The sequence below is a fragment of the Strix aluco genome, chromosome 4, assembly GCF_031877795.1.
Source record: "Strix aluco isolate bStrAlu1 chromosome 4, bStrAlu1.hap1, whole genome shotgun sequence".
In the NCBI taxonomy this organism is placed as follows: Eukaryota; Metazoa; Chordata; class Aves; order Strigiformes; family Strigidae; genus Strix; species Strix aluco.
Window position 1 is genome coordinate 69,007,247 of NC_133934.1, and position 15,740 is coordinate 69,022,986.

Genomic DNA, 15,740 nt, shown 5'->3' on the forward strand with positions numbered 1-15,740 from the left:
TGATAGCAATGAACAGAGCAAAATAGCTACCAAATACAGCAGTGAGAAGCACGATGTACAAAACCACGTGTGCACCTCGCTCCCGCGCCAGGAAAATGTGACCTGCCAGGATGTGACGTCAGCATGGTATCTGAATAACCCGGCTAGAGCTCCCCCCCAACTGCTGGGGAAACTTAACCCTATCCTGGTTAAACCAGGACAGAGGTGAAGAATGTAAACATTTTAATATAAAGTTTTTAAAATCTGTATTCTATGCTACTTTAACTCAAGCTAGAGTTATGGTTTAATAAATTTCCTGTTTCTAATTGGCACACAGCAAAAGATCTCCTATGCCTCTGTGTGAGAAGTCCTATATATTTAACAGGATTTTAATCCATGTAAGCTGCAAAATTTTTGTGTTGGAAAACCTGGACTTATAAAATTAGTATCTTCAAAATTTTTTATATACCCTGCAGCCAGACCATAACATGTGGCATATTTGAAGTCCTAAAATTCGCAGCTTTAAAATTTCTCTGAATGGAATAATTAGATACCATCTTGTATGCCTGATACAATGCTTTGCACATGAATTACTTTTAAACCACTGTGAGATTCAAACAAGAATTTGACAGAAGAAAAGAGCTAGTAACTCTTATGAGTAATTTAGGCATGTCAAAAATATAAATTGTTGCCTTACTTTTTCTTTTTATGATTTGTGACATAAGAAGGGATTAAATCTGCACTATTTTCTACTTTGGTTATGATTTTTGTCATTCAAATGAAGACAGAGCAAGAAAGAATGAAAGTTAATTCTTATTGTTCAATGTAAATTATTTACATGATAGTCTTAAAAAGGAAATGAATAGAAAAAATGTATTTTAGAAGTGCAATTCTAATAATAAGAATTGGAACCTTAATGGAAAAATCATATAAAATTAACTAATGTATATGTAGCTCTGGTACAATTATTTAATTCTCCATGCTGCAACATCTGAGAGCAACTAAAATATTATGACCTTGAAGTTCTCAAAATAGCTAGGATTTCTACCTTTCTTCTCCATTGTTACAGTCAGTGTCATTACACTTAATTTACCTGGTGCCATTTTCCAGTCTAGTTATAGTTCTTTCTGTTTTAGTTATAATTCTTGTCACAGAAATGAAGAATTTGAAACCTTTTATGGATCATTTTTAACCTTCTGTATTGGGCTTTGTTGGTAATTCCACTTCCACATTAATCTACAGGCATGGTCTCATGAATACACATGTTAAGGTTCACTGAGTCAACCAAATGAAATATGGAATATTAACAAGACGAAACTTCTTTCTCCTTGCTGAATGGCATGTTATTACATATCACTAGTAGACATACCAATTCTTATAAATCATGCTGTGTCATGCATAAGAAAGAAGATGGAAAACAGTAGAAAACTAAAAAAAATCATCAGTGTGCTTTTAAAGTAAGGTTAGTCATTCTTAGATGCCTATAAGTGTGATTAGACTGTGATATGTATATATATTTCACTAGCCATGTAAGAGATCATCTCGATGCACTATATTTTAACAGTAGAATGATGTACTCCACATGACTTTGCATCCCAAAACGGCGCAGGCTCTGAAGTCCATGAATTGTAGAGATAACTGTGATCTCTGCATGTTGCTATATACTCCAAGTTTTAGGTTTGAACCTCACAATGAGCAGTTACCCAGCAGCACTAAGAAAACCCTGAAGACATTCCTCAGTTACTTATGGGCGATCTGCCAACATCTTAGCCATGGTGCCAGGTATTTATCAAACAAACAGGTCTTGCATTCTTACAGCATCTGGGAAGCATTGCATCTGAAAATGACAGATATTAGCATTATCATTTTCTTGTTACATTTGTCAATGTATTTGAGAAATTTAGATCCTTGAAGAAAATCAGTAACAATATTGATAAATTAAGGACTTGTCTACCCTATACAGTGCAGAGATCCTAGATACCATTCCCGTTCTACTATCTACCCATCTGGTACAACACAGAGCAGAAAGAATACATCGTATTTTTCATATCACACTAGCAGGCATTTATTATCTCAAGCACAGGGATGTACTGCTGTGAAAATATCTTTTCCAGCTCTGGAAGAAATTTGGATGATGATGGATAAAAACTATGACCCCTATTTTATAGTATGGTATGTACGGCCTTACTCATAATTCCATCATAAAACCAGCATTCGATGAATTCTACTGTATGGACAAAGGTCAGCAAACTCATCTGTTAGTCACAGAGACCATAAAGACTTCTTGAAGTGACTTTTCCTTCAAGTATTCCGAAGTTTCAAAAATACGTGGAGCACAAAGGAAGTGCTCAAAAGCATAAGGATTTTGTGTGTTTCACTTGGCAGCAAAAGCCATACAGTCCTGGCAGAGACCCCCAAAGAGGGACTGACCTGCTCTTCCTTGTACCACCTCACAGCTTTGCTCCTTCTCTGAACACTTTGCACGAGGACTCGGTAGTGGCAGCAGTCACAATCTAGCAGGCAGGAAGGAGCACCCCGTGCACCCTCACCACATCACAGCGCTTTAAAATAGGTGTCAACATGGCAGTTGCTAGCAGGAGAAGACTCACAGTCTTTTACACTGCCAGTAAATTTGCACTAGCACTATATCCTTCAGCTAAACCTCTCCTTGCAAAGAAGTCTCTCACAAGACAGAGGTGCACCGTGTCCCTTTGCCCTTGTGATGTGTAAGATCAAATTCTCTTGAAGTACAGAATTAATAATAGACTGCAATGAAGTATCACAAGCAAATTCCCTATCCCAAGCCTTTTCCCTTAACACTCATTAATTAGGTATGAAACACAAAGCAAACATAAACACTAGAACACTGGGAAATGCAAAATGCAGGCAGACCATGCTACCCAAGTGCATCTGCTCTAAATAGAAATTTAACTGCCTGAGGACAAACTGTCTTAAGAGTACTTCTGCTTAACTCTACACAGATTGGTCAATGTTCAGACAAATGGGCAGCCAGTCAGCATTTATTTTTCTTCCCTTTGTTTAATGCATGGCCTCGGGCTTCCTTTACTAAGCACTATTCTGCTCTGAATATAGATTCTAAATGTCAGAGTGATTCATGTCCATTTATTCATTTAAACAAACAAGGAATTGCATATTGACATCTAGGAAAAAAACACACAAGTGTCCCTCATAATTTTAGCTCATGATTTTAAAAATTGGAATCTTCCTGAGAACTCAGTTGCTTCAAGAGATCTTCTCCTATTTTAGTATAACAAAAAAGTTACCTATGTCTTTTGTCTGTAAGAGAGGGACTTTTTTACCCTTGCTTATTTTTTCCTTCACTTGTAACTTTAGTATAAGGGATCTATGCAACTGCATAATACTTGCCAACATGCATGTGGGTCCTAAAATCCACATAATTCTGCTATTCCAAAAGTTCATAGACTCATTTTAGTGTTTTCTCACCATCCTTCTTTACAGCAGGGCAAAATGAAATGACACAGAGCATGTAAGACTTCAATCAAACAAAAAGGCATAATTTGTATCACAAACTAGATTCAATAGATATTTGTAAATGCTTCAATATTTTCATTTTTCTATTTAAAATGCTCTTGTTTTTATGTTCAATTTGGACACAGCTTCAGTGCTATCAATGAGTCAGAGAAACATTTGCAGTATCTCTGCTGCATTATGAACTTTTATATGTATGCAGATCCATCTACCCAGTCATCTACACAATTAATGTAACTAACGTTTGTCATTTTTCATTCTCTCAGAGGTTCATGACTTATTCAAAGCTATTTTGCAAAAATATTTTCTACTTCTACTCCTACTAGACTGATAACTTCAGAAGATAAAGAAAACAATATTAACTTTTTTTCTGACAGAAGTCACATATATTGTTGGGACTACTACTTAGAAGAAAAATAGCTTTACTGATATATGAGATTCATATGTTATTCTGGTTTTCTTCTTAGCAAGGATAGAACAGAGATTCATAGGCTGGGAAGTTTACCCTTCTTTTCCATTCCTACATATCTTTGTAGTTTAAACAACAATGTAGTGTTTATAAAAATACAGCAGAGTAGCTGTGGTATATAGTATTGCATCTGGACACTATCTATTTTCAAGAAATGCCATCTACATTACTGAATTTGGATCTAGTCTGGGGAGAAGTCAGGATACTTCCAACACTATTGGTTTTAAACTTGGTTATTTTTCTCTTCCTTTGCTTATAAAAGTATGTAGATTTATGAGAAGAAAAAGCTGTTCTGAATGTGATGTGTTTAGAATCAACAAGAGAGTCTATAGTGACTTGGACTTTCAGACAACTGGATTGAATTTCAGCTGTGTCTCAGCACAACAATTGATTATCACAAAAATAATTCTACCTTCATCTGAAGTCTGTCAGACCAGACAATTCAAAATGTCTTCAAAAGCTAGGCTATCTTAACCACCTTGTAAAATGCCAATCTATCAGATGGAGAAAGAAAACCCTAGCAAGAAAATAAAGGGATTATTATGTAACTTTAAACTATGACAGTTCTTCACAGAAAGAAAAAAACCAAACCTGTTATGTGTATGTGTGTGTATATGTTTTACAGAAAAAAAAGTACATGTCTGTGTGCACATGTACATGTCTGTGTATAGTATAACAGTTGAAGGTTTTTCATTTGAGAAAGCTATTTCAGCAAAACTGATTTTTTTCATGTTCATATAGGTTTTGTTGAAGTTCCTATGGAAAAAAATATAAAAGAGCAAAAGAAGCAGTTCTGCTAACACATGAATTAATGAAGTCTCCTTTCTTAGGAGTTTAGTCTGCTGGTTGCTTATGTCAAAGAAGGTCTGGCCAATGTCTTTCCAACCATTAAAGAATGAAAAGGTATCTCTCTTAGAAGTGGGTGGAGGTGGTTGTTTAATCTAAAAAGGCATGAGCTGCAACTTCTCTTTTAGCTAGGACATGTCTGAATGGGAACAATGTCTTTTCTCTACTCAAGAGTCATTGTAGCCTTTATCAAATCTGTCTGAAGGCAGCTAACAGTTTCTAAAGCTATCAGCTGACAGAGGGGGAAAGACAACAGCTAGGTCCCACAAACAGACTCCTTCCCTTCCTCCATCTCCCCTGCCCTCCCTTCATTTTCTCCATCTCCTCTGCCATTTCCCATGTGATTGCATAGGTCTAGTTTCCCTAGGAAACCATGCTAAAAAGTCTGTTGAAACATAAGTATCAAGATTTCTCCTTCCCTTGTGAAAAGTGCTTGGCTGTATGGCTTAATGAACTGCTTGAAGTCAGCTGGGTGGTGTTATTTTCTGTTTCACAGAAGAAAGAATAAACATCACAAGAACCTTTATTTTTTTTTTTTTTTCCCCACCAGTGACTCCAGAGTGAGAAAATGCATGAAAAAGAGTTCATTTAATGGTGAGAAACATCATTATGATCAAGGGAAAATAAAGCTTTAGAGTTACAATCCAAGGAGGAACATTTTCCTTTCTTCGCTATAGCTGTCCCTGTGTTGGAAACTAAACACTGCCAGGGCAGGGGCTTGGGCAGAGACCCTGGCACACCATCACCTCTTCTATTACGCTGGGGTAATGTCCACGGCCTGATTTTGACCCCTACCAATTAGCACTTTCCAAAACAGTTCCTGAGCACAAGTGGGACATTAGCAGAGTCGAGGGACTGCTCCCCTTAGGCAGCTTCAATGCAGACATCGTGTTTGAGAGGTTAAGAGAGTTCAGCTCCATGAATGTGTGTGATACCATGCCTTTTGGCTTCTGGGTGCAAAACACCCTGAATTAATTTTTTGTAGAAGTAAAGATGTAGGCTGCAAGTTCAGCTACTAAGGCTGCAGAGATGCCGCAACTAACACACTGTTAGAAAGGCCCTTTCTACTACAGGTCGAGTAAAGCAATTTGTGCTTTACTGACTTTGTTTTCAAAAGGCTATTTTAATCAATAGATGCATTACTGAGATTTCAAGCTCTCTTGATGCAGAGAAAAAAAACCTGTGTCAATCAGGCACATGTAACAAGAGTAGTTGGTTTGAAACTCGTACTTATTTGAAACATGAGTCTTACATAGCATCTTAAATTTTGGCTTCAGTCAAAATTTCAAATGGTAGTTTCCCTTCATCAATATTTGTTTATCATGAAAGGTGTTTATACCCTTTTAAAGTCAGAATCAGCACATTTCATGGTTTTTAAGTAACTGCATGTAATTTGTGATTTTTAGAGTAGCACAGGTATGTCATTTCCCCTTAGCTATGAAGTTTGTTTCAACTGAGTTGGCATCTATTTTGGGTAGGATTGCAGACTAGTTGGAAGGTTTTAATTTTAAACAGGATTTAACAATACCAGCTCATATTCTAAAATGTAGCTGGTGGGGATTACTTCACACAGACTCAAAGATGATATATTTTGTATGTTATTAATCAATTCCTGACCATCCCAATCCTGAATAAAGCAGGTGATTAATAAAACGCCACTGGCAACACAAGAAACTAGACATGATTCTAGTACAAATTGCATCTCAACAAAGAAGACTGAGCCAAAAGTCAGATTCTGCAAAGTAGTAAGGATTTGTTGCTAGCACCTAGACAGGACTTCAGAACTTGATTCCAGTCTGAGATTTTACACAGACCAGATCATGAAATTAATGATCATCAGAGAGGAATTAATAGAATTACAGATTTTGAACATCATTTATTGTATTTGCGGTGGTTGTTGGGGTTTTTTGTGGTTTTGTTCTTTGGCTTTTGGGGGGTTTGGGGTTTTGGGGTTTTTTAGTGTATTTGAGAGTTTGCAGATGCCAACATGGGGGGAAATAAACAAAAGTGCTATGGAAACCCTGCTAGCACAGTCATTATCAAGACTCGGTACGAATGCAGTGCTCAGAATCACAGACTCACAGAATCATCTAGGTTGGAAAAGACCTTGAAGATCATCTAGTCCAACCATTAACCTAGCACTGACAGTTCCCAACTACACAGATGAAAAGAGCCCTACAGAGTGAATAATACAGGAAATATAGCAATTGAAATTAGTTCTCCAAATTTCCATTTTTAGCTGAAAAATCGAGCAATTTAGTATCAGTGGACATCACCAATAGTATTTTGTCTATTATTTCTGAAAACAAGGGAAAGGGATGGAAAACGATGAGATACATCCTGATCTATTTCTTGCAGTTCAAATAGGGATGGTTAATTAGTTGTGTGTATGTCTACAATCATTCTTAAACAATTTACAAAAAGGTTCTCTGTGGGATGTTATACAACATTTCTCCTGACCAGTATTATTAGGATTATATAGCTATTAAAATTAAATTTTACAAGATGCTTTGTATGCATGCTCTCCAGGGAAATTTCAAGAAAATGTCTAGCCACAGTTAACTCAGATAAGGCAAATTAAGGGAAAGCTTAAAATGCACTTCTCTCACATTAAAAACCAAAACCAAAATTGTTCAACCCAGACTCCTGGATTTAAGTACCTACTGTCTAAACACTGTGGTCAGTAATTAAAAAGACTAGGTTCTAAAAGGAAACTGTAGTACTATGAGACTTAATGATCGCAGAAACCGTGACTCCTCCAAATGTTGAAAGTGAGACCATTCAAGAGGTACATGTAGGGCTTTTGGCTACCAACAATCAGTTCTGTGTGGAGACAGTATCTAAGAAAACTTGGCATATTATATTTTTTCCAGAGTTCTTTGAATTGCACATGCTACAATCATCACAATCATCAATATATAATTTCTGCAAGCAAACTTTTACAGATCCATGAGATAACATGTTGAATTATAACATAGCTTTAATGAAAATACTAATGCAAATGTAGATTAATCAGATGTTAGGCGTGCTTTATACATTTGAAAAGCATTAGAAACAAGCAATGGGGGTTCATATATCTCATAGATAAGTTCAAATATCTAGCACTTTACTGCACAAAGTCAAAGCTGTTTTGAAATACAGACAACAGAAGAGGACTTTTTTTTTTTCCTAAATAATGTAGTATAAAAGTCATAAGCAAAATCAAAAAGAAAATAAATTCATTTTTAAGGACTTCTATTTTTAATGTTTTGCCATTAGCATCCAAATCCTGAAATCAAGAAATAGCAGATGTTTGGATGCAGGATCTAAAAATAGAGCACCATTTTATTTCAATATATGGTATAGATTAGTGCTGAAATAAGAGAAACAATTTCAGGAAATTTTTTACTTGACATGATTTATCAGGGACATTACAGAAATTCAGATTAGGTGTCAGGAAGTTAGTGGAAATGCACCTCTTTATGCCCACATATGCCCTCTGGGATTCACAAACCAATTGTTCAGATGTAAGAGACTTAAATATATATTTCAATGTGTTGGTCATTTCTCAAATAGACTTGCCAAAAATTTGAATCCATATGGACTCTGATTTTGGAACAATATACAACAGCAAATGTAGCAAATGACCCTTCTAACATCATGAAGCTCCACTGTTTCAAATAGAATCACATTAGTTTAAGCATCCCCTTTCGCAAATAGAAGTATTTAAAGACATGGGAGTGTCCTCTTAACTAAGAGCTCTAAAATTAACTATCAAACAGAATTTCAACACACCTAAATCTTAGACTGATCAGGAAATTATGCTTGGATGTCTATTTACATCAGTTCTTGCTTTAACTTCTGCCTCTCTTGTTCTTGTCCTGTACTCAGCTACAATTTTCTTCTGCTAAGAGTGCAGAAAGGCCAAAATTGTTTCGATGTAATTCACTAGAAAAGTTGTTATTATGCATAAAGCAACCAATATTAATCCTCTTTTAATTTTTTTTAATGTGCTGTTCTTTGAGTAAGGAATTTAACATTAAATCCTACACATCTGTTCAAAAGAGTAGTGCCATTCTTCAGTGGCATGAATAAACTGAGAAGGATTTGCTCTGGAGGTGTCTTTTTGGGGTTTGCTATTGTTATCTAATCCTTTCATCACAACCGTATATGGCAATATGCAACAGATAAAAGAATGACATTGATTGAACTCTAATGGATAATGCCTGAATTTGCTGGAATGAGACAGATAGTCTGGTCTGTTTCCCAGAAAAATTCTTCCATTAGTGATACTGTGATAATTTCCATGATTATAAGGAATTAATTTTGCTAAGGCAGTAAAAGTGCACCCCTAGAGTTTTATTTATTGTCCACTGTAATTTTGTTATTTCAGTCTATCACATTTGTGTTCCAAGTGGAATAGTGTTTTTGAATTCATGCCCAGCTTACATTATAAAAATTCATTTAACAGGAGGGCTTTCTTTTAATATGTAGTATCTGCTAAAAGGACAAATATAGCTCTGGCATTTTACTTCTCTAATCACATGTTACTAAATTATATCAAGAAAACTTGAGAGATTAATGTGATCTGGCTAAAAGAAAATAATTGTCCAGATATGATAGAATGTCCTTACCACCTACTACCTTAATTGAAAAGTCAAGATAATGAAGGAGAATAATGACAGTTCTCCATAAGTCTAGTTGGATATCTAAGAACTGTATAAGAAAAAAAATAAGAAAAAAGAATCTATCACTAAGAAACAGGGCTGCAGGAAGAAATTAATTCCAGAGTTTTGACAACAATTGCACCATGATCAATTTTGAGGCTACTACTTTACCAGTTTCTTCATTACTTACACTAAATACTGCTCAACTCAACTCACATGTATGTATGGATAAACTAAACAACAGAGCATTTACATTCTTAGCTGCAGGTCACACAGTACTTCAGTGGGAAGAATTCTTTTTTACTTTCAGACACCCGATGAAAACTGAAACTTTCCGTAGTAAAATTTGAAAACATCATAATCAATCATTAACACACTTTTAGTATCTTTTTAATAACTAGTATGTATGACTAAATAGAAATATCAGACTGGCTACAGAGAGTTTTTAAACAAAAAAAAATCATTTTCACAGTAGATCAGACATTCATTTGAAAGATACAAACATGTTTCATGCAGAAATACTGGCATGTTATCCTAGCCATTCCTTTAGAGTCAAATCATTTTAGTTGTTAAATGTATTTAATATATTTGTAACACTTGCATAAAATGCATGTCCATGGATTACAGTACTCAACAATTTTAGCCTCAAACTCTTCCTTTGAAATAAAGTTCTATGCATCATCTTCCCTTATGTATTGTACTGGAGTGAAGTTGATAACGTGGCAAAGTCTCATGAATACTAAAGCAAATCGGTGAATTCACCCCACCTCTATACTCCTCCAGCCATATTTTGTAACCTTGATATAAACTCCTCATTCTGTTTGGACTAAAATGCAATTTGAAGATGAACCTGTACACTAGAATTACCTTTTCTCCTAAAATCTGAGACTCCTCACCAACACTGTATGATTTAGCTGGCCTTTTTGGATGGAAATACTAATGTCTCAACCTCAACCCTGCTTCATGGACTAAATATCACTCTTCTCCCTCTCACCTCTAAGCTCATTGTTTACAGAAACTGCCTGAGGTCCCTTTCCCTCAACACCACAAAATCCAGCTGTTAATAGAAACTCCTCTTGACAGTCTGCAACAACCTTCTCCTTTCCAGTCTCTGATCCATTACTAGATTTTCATACCCTCTGACCTGTCAGTCACCCTTAACATGTTTCTACCTTATATTTTTTTTCATTCTTTCTTTTACCAGTTTGACTTTTCTCACCACACCTTTTGCTTTTTTTCTGTCTATGGCCCTAACTGTTCTTTTAACTCATCCTTTGCAGAACCCATCTCGTTGCCCCTCTAGTTTTCAGTAAGACATCTCATTAGGCTCAATCTTTGAGCACTTTTTTTCTTTGTCACACCTTATGTTCACGTAATCTCATCTGCCCACCTAAATTCAACTGACATCTCTACATCAAGATTTCCAGGTTTACCTCTGAACCAGAGACATCTCCAAATAATTTTCTCTATCCTTTGGCTTCTGCACATGGATGACTTGCTATCATTGCAAAATTAGCAGAGATCTTATTTCCCAATTATGTTGAAGTGTCATAGACAAGTAATATTGCTAATATGCCATCTTCATTAAAAGTCCCAAAATTCTCGTGATTTTTGTTCCTGATTTCCATACCATCCTTTTCTTTAGTAAACTAAACCTTTGTTTTCTGTTGAAATCCCTTCAGAATTCTGCCATTTTCCTTTAGATTTTAGAATCATAGAACAGTTTGGGTTGGAAGAGAGCATTAAAGGTCATCTAGTCCAACCTCCCTGCAGTGAGCAATGACATCTTCAGCTAGATCAGGTTGTTCAGAGCCCCATCCAAGCTGGCCTTGAATGTTTCCAGGGACAGGGTATCTAGCACCTCTCTGGGCAACCTGTGCCAGTGTTTTACCACTCTGAGATCCTTCACCTCTTTCACATGAGATGTATATCTGATGATTTATAAATTGGCTCAATTTGGATCAATCTACACAGAGACAGATATATTCCCTATTCCAGAATACTGAATTAAAGTTTCGGCCTATCAGTGTAAGTATGCAATTCACTTTCTGCGTATATCTGTATACACACATATAAACTGAGCTATATCCTTCCTAGAAATCATGTTGGTAGTGTCTCTGCTTCTTTTGTATTTAAAAAGGTGAATATAAATACAAGTAATAACCTGATACTACACATCTGTGCAATTTTCTAATATGCCAGCTACTTAATTAAGATTTCTGAAGATTTTTTAATAGATAAACCTTAAAGATTGTTATAAATACATCCATTAACAGCATCTGGAGACAAGTTAAAACAAGGAAAAGCTTTCCTACTGCACTGTTATAAAACAGATCAAAAAAAAAAGAAAATAAAAACAAAACCCAAAACCAAAAAACAATCACACAAAAAAATAAATACATCCAAATAATTACATGGATGAGACTTTGAAAACGAGTATCTGCATCGATATGATATAAATGATATGGCTGCATAGCAGCTAGCTCTGATACTGCAAGTAGAGCAACACTAGTAGCATGCATGTGCTAAACTTGATATACTTATGAAGATCAGTGGGGAAATTCTGTTGACTGAATTCTACATTGTATATTTTATTAGGAGAAACCTTTATAAGGAATAAAGTTTCAGTTTAGTTGCTTGGTTTTTGTGTGCCTGCAAAGCTGTGAACACCTTTTAAGACCTCATTTCTGTTATACTTACAGGAACTTACCTGATAAGGATATGACATGTCCTTTTAGGTGCATGTCAAAAATCCCAACCTAACCTTTAGCCCTGCAAGGCTGGGTGATCACTGGAAGAACAAGGGGAGAAGGAACATATGGTCTTGTATTAAGCAGCATAAGATAAATCTCAGAACAGAGGCAGCTTGTGTTTTTCACACAAGTCAGCATGTCATAAGACACCTCAAACTGCTACTTCCTGCACAAAATACAAACTGTTTTGTCTCCACAATGTCCATTTTCACACCTCCAAAAGTAAGTCCTTCAAATACACAAGTAAAATACTTTTTACCCTACTTTGCCACATGCAAACTCTAGTCAGTTGTTTTCAAAGCAGTCCTATAAAACGGTCACATTAACGAACTACAGGTTTTCTGTGTTTTGGTTTGTGGTTTGTTTTTTTTTTTTTCCAAATTAGCCCTTGAATTAACAACAAAAAAAGGTATGTCTCTGAAGGCAAATCATTCTAATTAAATTTGCTTTAGATGAGCAGATAAATAATAGAACTATTTTTCAGCCTGTGAAGAACTCTTTCATAAATATGTGATCTGCTAGAAACACTATTACTCTATGCAATTCTGTGTGGTCAGAGACATTCCTTCAAGAAAGAGACAGGCCAGCTGGAGAAAGACCAAAGCATATCACTGAGAACAATAATAAGTCTAGAAAGTATGATCTACTTTGAAAAACTAACCCAATGAGGTTTCTCAGTCTAGAGAAGCCTGAGGAAGACCTAGTAACAGTTTTCAAATGCATAAAAGTCTGCTGTAAAGAGGAAGAAAAGTCCATTTTCATGTCCATAAAAAACATGTAATGGCTTTCAGTAAGAGCAAGGAATACTACAGTAGCAAAGTACTGGGACAGCATGCATCTGTGAAGTCATGGAGTATCCAACACTAGAGTCATTAAGAACAGGTTAGAGAAACATCTGACAGAAATGAGAAGTATAACTGATCTTGCCTTCAGGTAAGAAGATAAACTAAATAGCCTTGAAAGTATTCTTATTTTACATCCTAGATTATTTTTATTATCATCTTTTTGAGTTTTAAGTATACTCCAGAAAAAAATTCTGAAGCAATTTTATAATTTCTCTTATTCTCTAACAGAAACATTAAGAGCGATCTCTGAGATGCTTATTAAAACACCAGAAAGGAGTCTCATATATGACATCTTAAAATTTAGGACTGTTTACTGGACCTTTGCTCGCTTAACGGTAACTATTACTTATTTTGCAACTGATCGCCTTAAATACCATTTTACACCTTTTGCAATTTGAAAACAACCATGTTGCAAACATTAGTTTTTTATCATTAAGAAACTAATTACTATTCGAATTAATTACTACAGAAAACCTTCCATCTATACCAACAATACTGACCTACTCTGTATTTCAAACAAGCTTGTGACTTGTCCACTGATTATTTAAAAATATCACTTAAGATGATCACATCTAGCTGTGTGTATGTCAAACTATAAATAAAACAACAAAGTGCAATCACATTTAATATAAAATTATTAATCTATTTATAATAACTTGACATATGTAATATATATAGTTTAAAACAGATGTAAAACAAACCAGAAAAAAATACAAAAATGCGGTATGGCTAGCAGAAATTTGGGAAAACTAACCAAATACAATATTTAATATTGTAATATTTTATTACTTAAGAAGATAATTGAAGTTTGGGTGAGAATTCACTAACAGACTATTCAGAAGTACTTGGAATTTTGATAATGTATTTTCTCTGATGTATAAATCTAAGATACAAAAGCAAATGTCAAGCATGACTGCTATTCAAACATGGCACCAAAAAAAAAATCTTCTGAAGTATCGCTTTGACAATTTCTCTCTCTTTGGATAAAGGATAGGACTGGGGTTTGGCTCAGCAGCACTTTTTAAAGTAATCAGACTCCAGAACAGTACTAACCATCAACAAAAAAACCCAAAATGCTTCTAACAACTAGACATGTTCATTTTACTCAACAGAGAAACAAAAGAAACATCCCAGAAAAATGAATAACAAAGAATGTTCAGTCACATTTATGAAAAAAAAAAATTATATTCTTTATTTTTATTTGGAAATGCCTAATCAGAAGGTGTAACTATTCAGAAGGGGTAGCAGGCTCCTAAACCTGTTTTTTTTCGTGCTCAGTAATCAGATGACCAAGATAACTGCCTCAGTTGTGGAAGGCTCATGTTCAAGTCCCTGCTCCATGGGATTCAGGGCAATCAGAGATGAAAAAATCTGTTCTGAGGTCAGACTTCAATGGCACTCCCACAGCATCAAAAAGTATCCTACCTACACATCTTTACAAATGGAAACACGCATTTAGTTCTGAACATAAGCACTGCAGCATAAAAATATTCATGAAACCTTTTGTGTCAGTTCAGCAAACTTGGCTGTGACGCAGTTCCTTCTCCAGCAGCCATCCCTATCTGGCCTGTTTCCGGGGCCCAACAGAATTAGATGGCAACATATCAACCATCCTTGATGTAAATTTTCTTCCTCTTTCATATAACAAGGGAATTCTTACATGACACTTATGCTTTCATCAAAATGATTAAATACTTGTATGAAATAATAGTTGTTCCACAAAAGAACATTTTCATGTGCTTATGTAAATATTCAACACAAGCAGAATTTTGTGACTGGACTTGAACAAGTTGATACCCTCAGATTGAGGAAACACTGACATGAGCTAAATCTACATCTACCAAGCAGAAATTGGCTCAAACTGCGAATAAGGCCAGCTGGCAAACTGATTCAGTGCTGAAAGAGGCAACTGATGACACCTGTAATCAGTTTGCACAAGGATGAGAATTCTGTTTTAATTCAAGAGGTTCATTTTTGATGTTCTAAATGAATCATCAAAGTTGAAATTCAGAAAACAAGCTGTTGGTTTTGAGGAAAAGTGTTACTGCCTTGAAGCAGAGAAAACAACAAAATTCATACAAAGCCTAGATTTTTCTCACACAGATGATGTTACCTGTGATCCCAAGGAAGATCTTTTCAAACATTAATAAACTATACGAGATGAAGGTGTCTCGAAGACACCAGCATCCTCATTAATTCCTGTAGTAAGCACTGAAGTTGAAACAACTTCTGTAATAAAACCAGTGACCTCAGAATTTTCTCTTCCTTGAACCTAGCCACCCAAATGAGAACTTGGTGCATATTCTATCTATTTTGTATACAAACAATGTGTTGTTCTCCACATACTACAGTCTCTGGTCTTAGAGCTGCAAACTACAGCTGAGACCCAACATCCAAGGCCAGGAAGCGCACCCTGGGTCACCAGGGGATGGATGTTACTTGATGTGGGTGAGGAGAGACTCATGAGACTGGTTTCTCAGATAAGCCAAATATATCAAAAGACATCTGATTTAGCCAAACTGAGAAAACGTGCCCCCACTGTACAATCAAAAATTGTGAGCTCAATTTTCAAATGACTACCTTACACCCTGTAGCAGGGAAATGACACTGAATGAAGATATTGAGAGAAGGCCAGCTTCAAAGACATCAGAGATGAGGTAAGAAGATGCTGATTTAAAAGGGAAACTGAAAC

The 15,740-nt window shown here is 35.6% G+C and overlaps 1 long non-coding RNA gene across 1 annotated transcript in view; it reads right to left on the minus strand.

The window, feature by feature from the left end:
• Window positions 1-953: 953 nt before the first annotated feature.
• Window positions 954-15,740, minus strand: part of LOC141922351 (uncharacterized) — a 72,728-nt gene continuing 57,941 nt past the window's right edge. The window contains exon 6 of the long non-coding RNA XR_012622959.1: window positions 954-1,816. This is a non-coding gene — a long non-coding RNA (uncharacterized LOC141922351). The remainder of the gene's footprint in view (window positions 1,817-15,740) is intronic.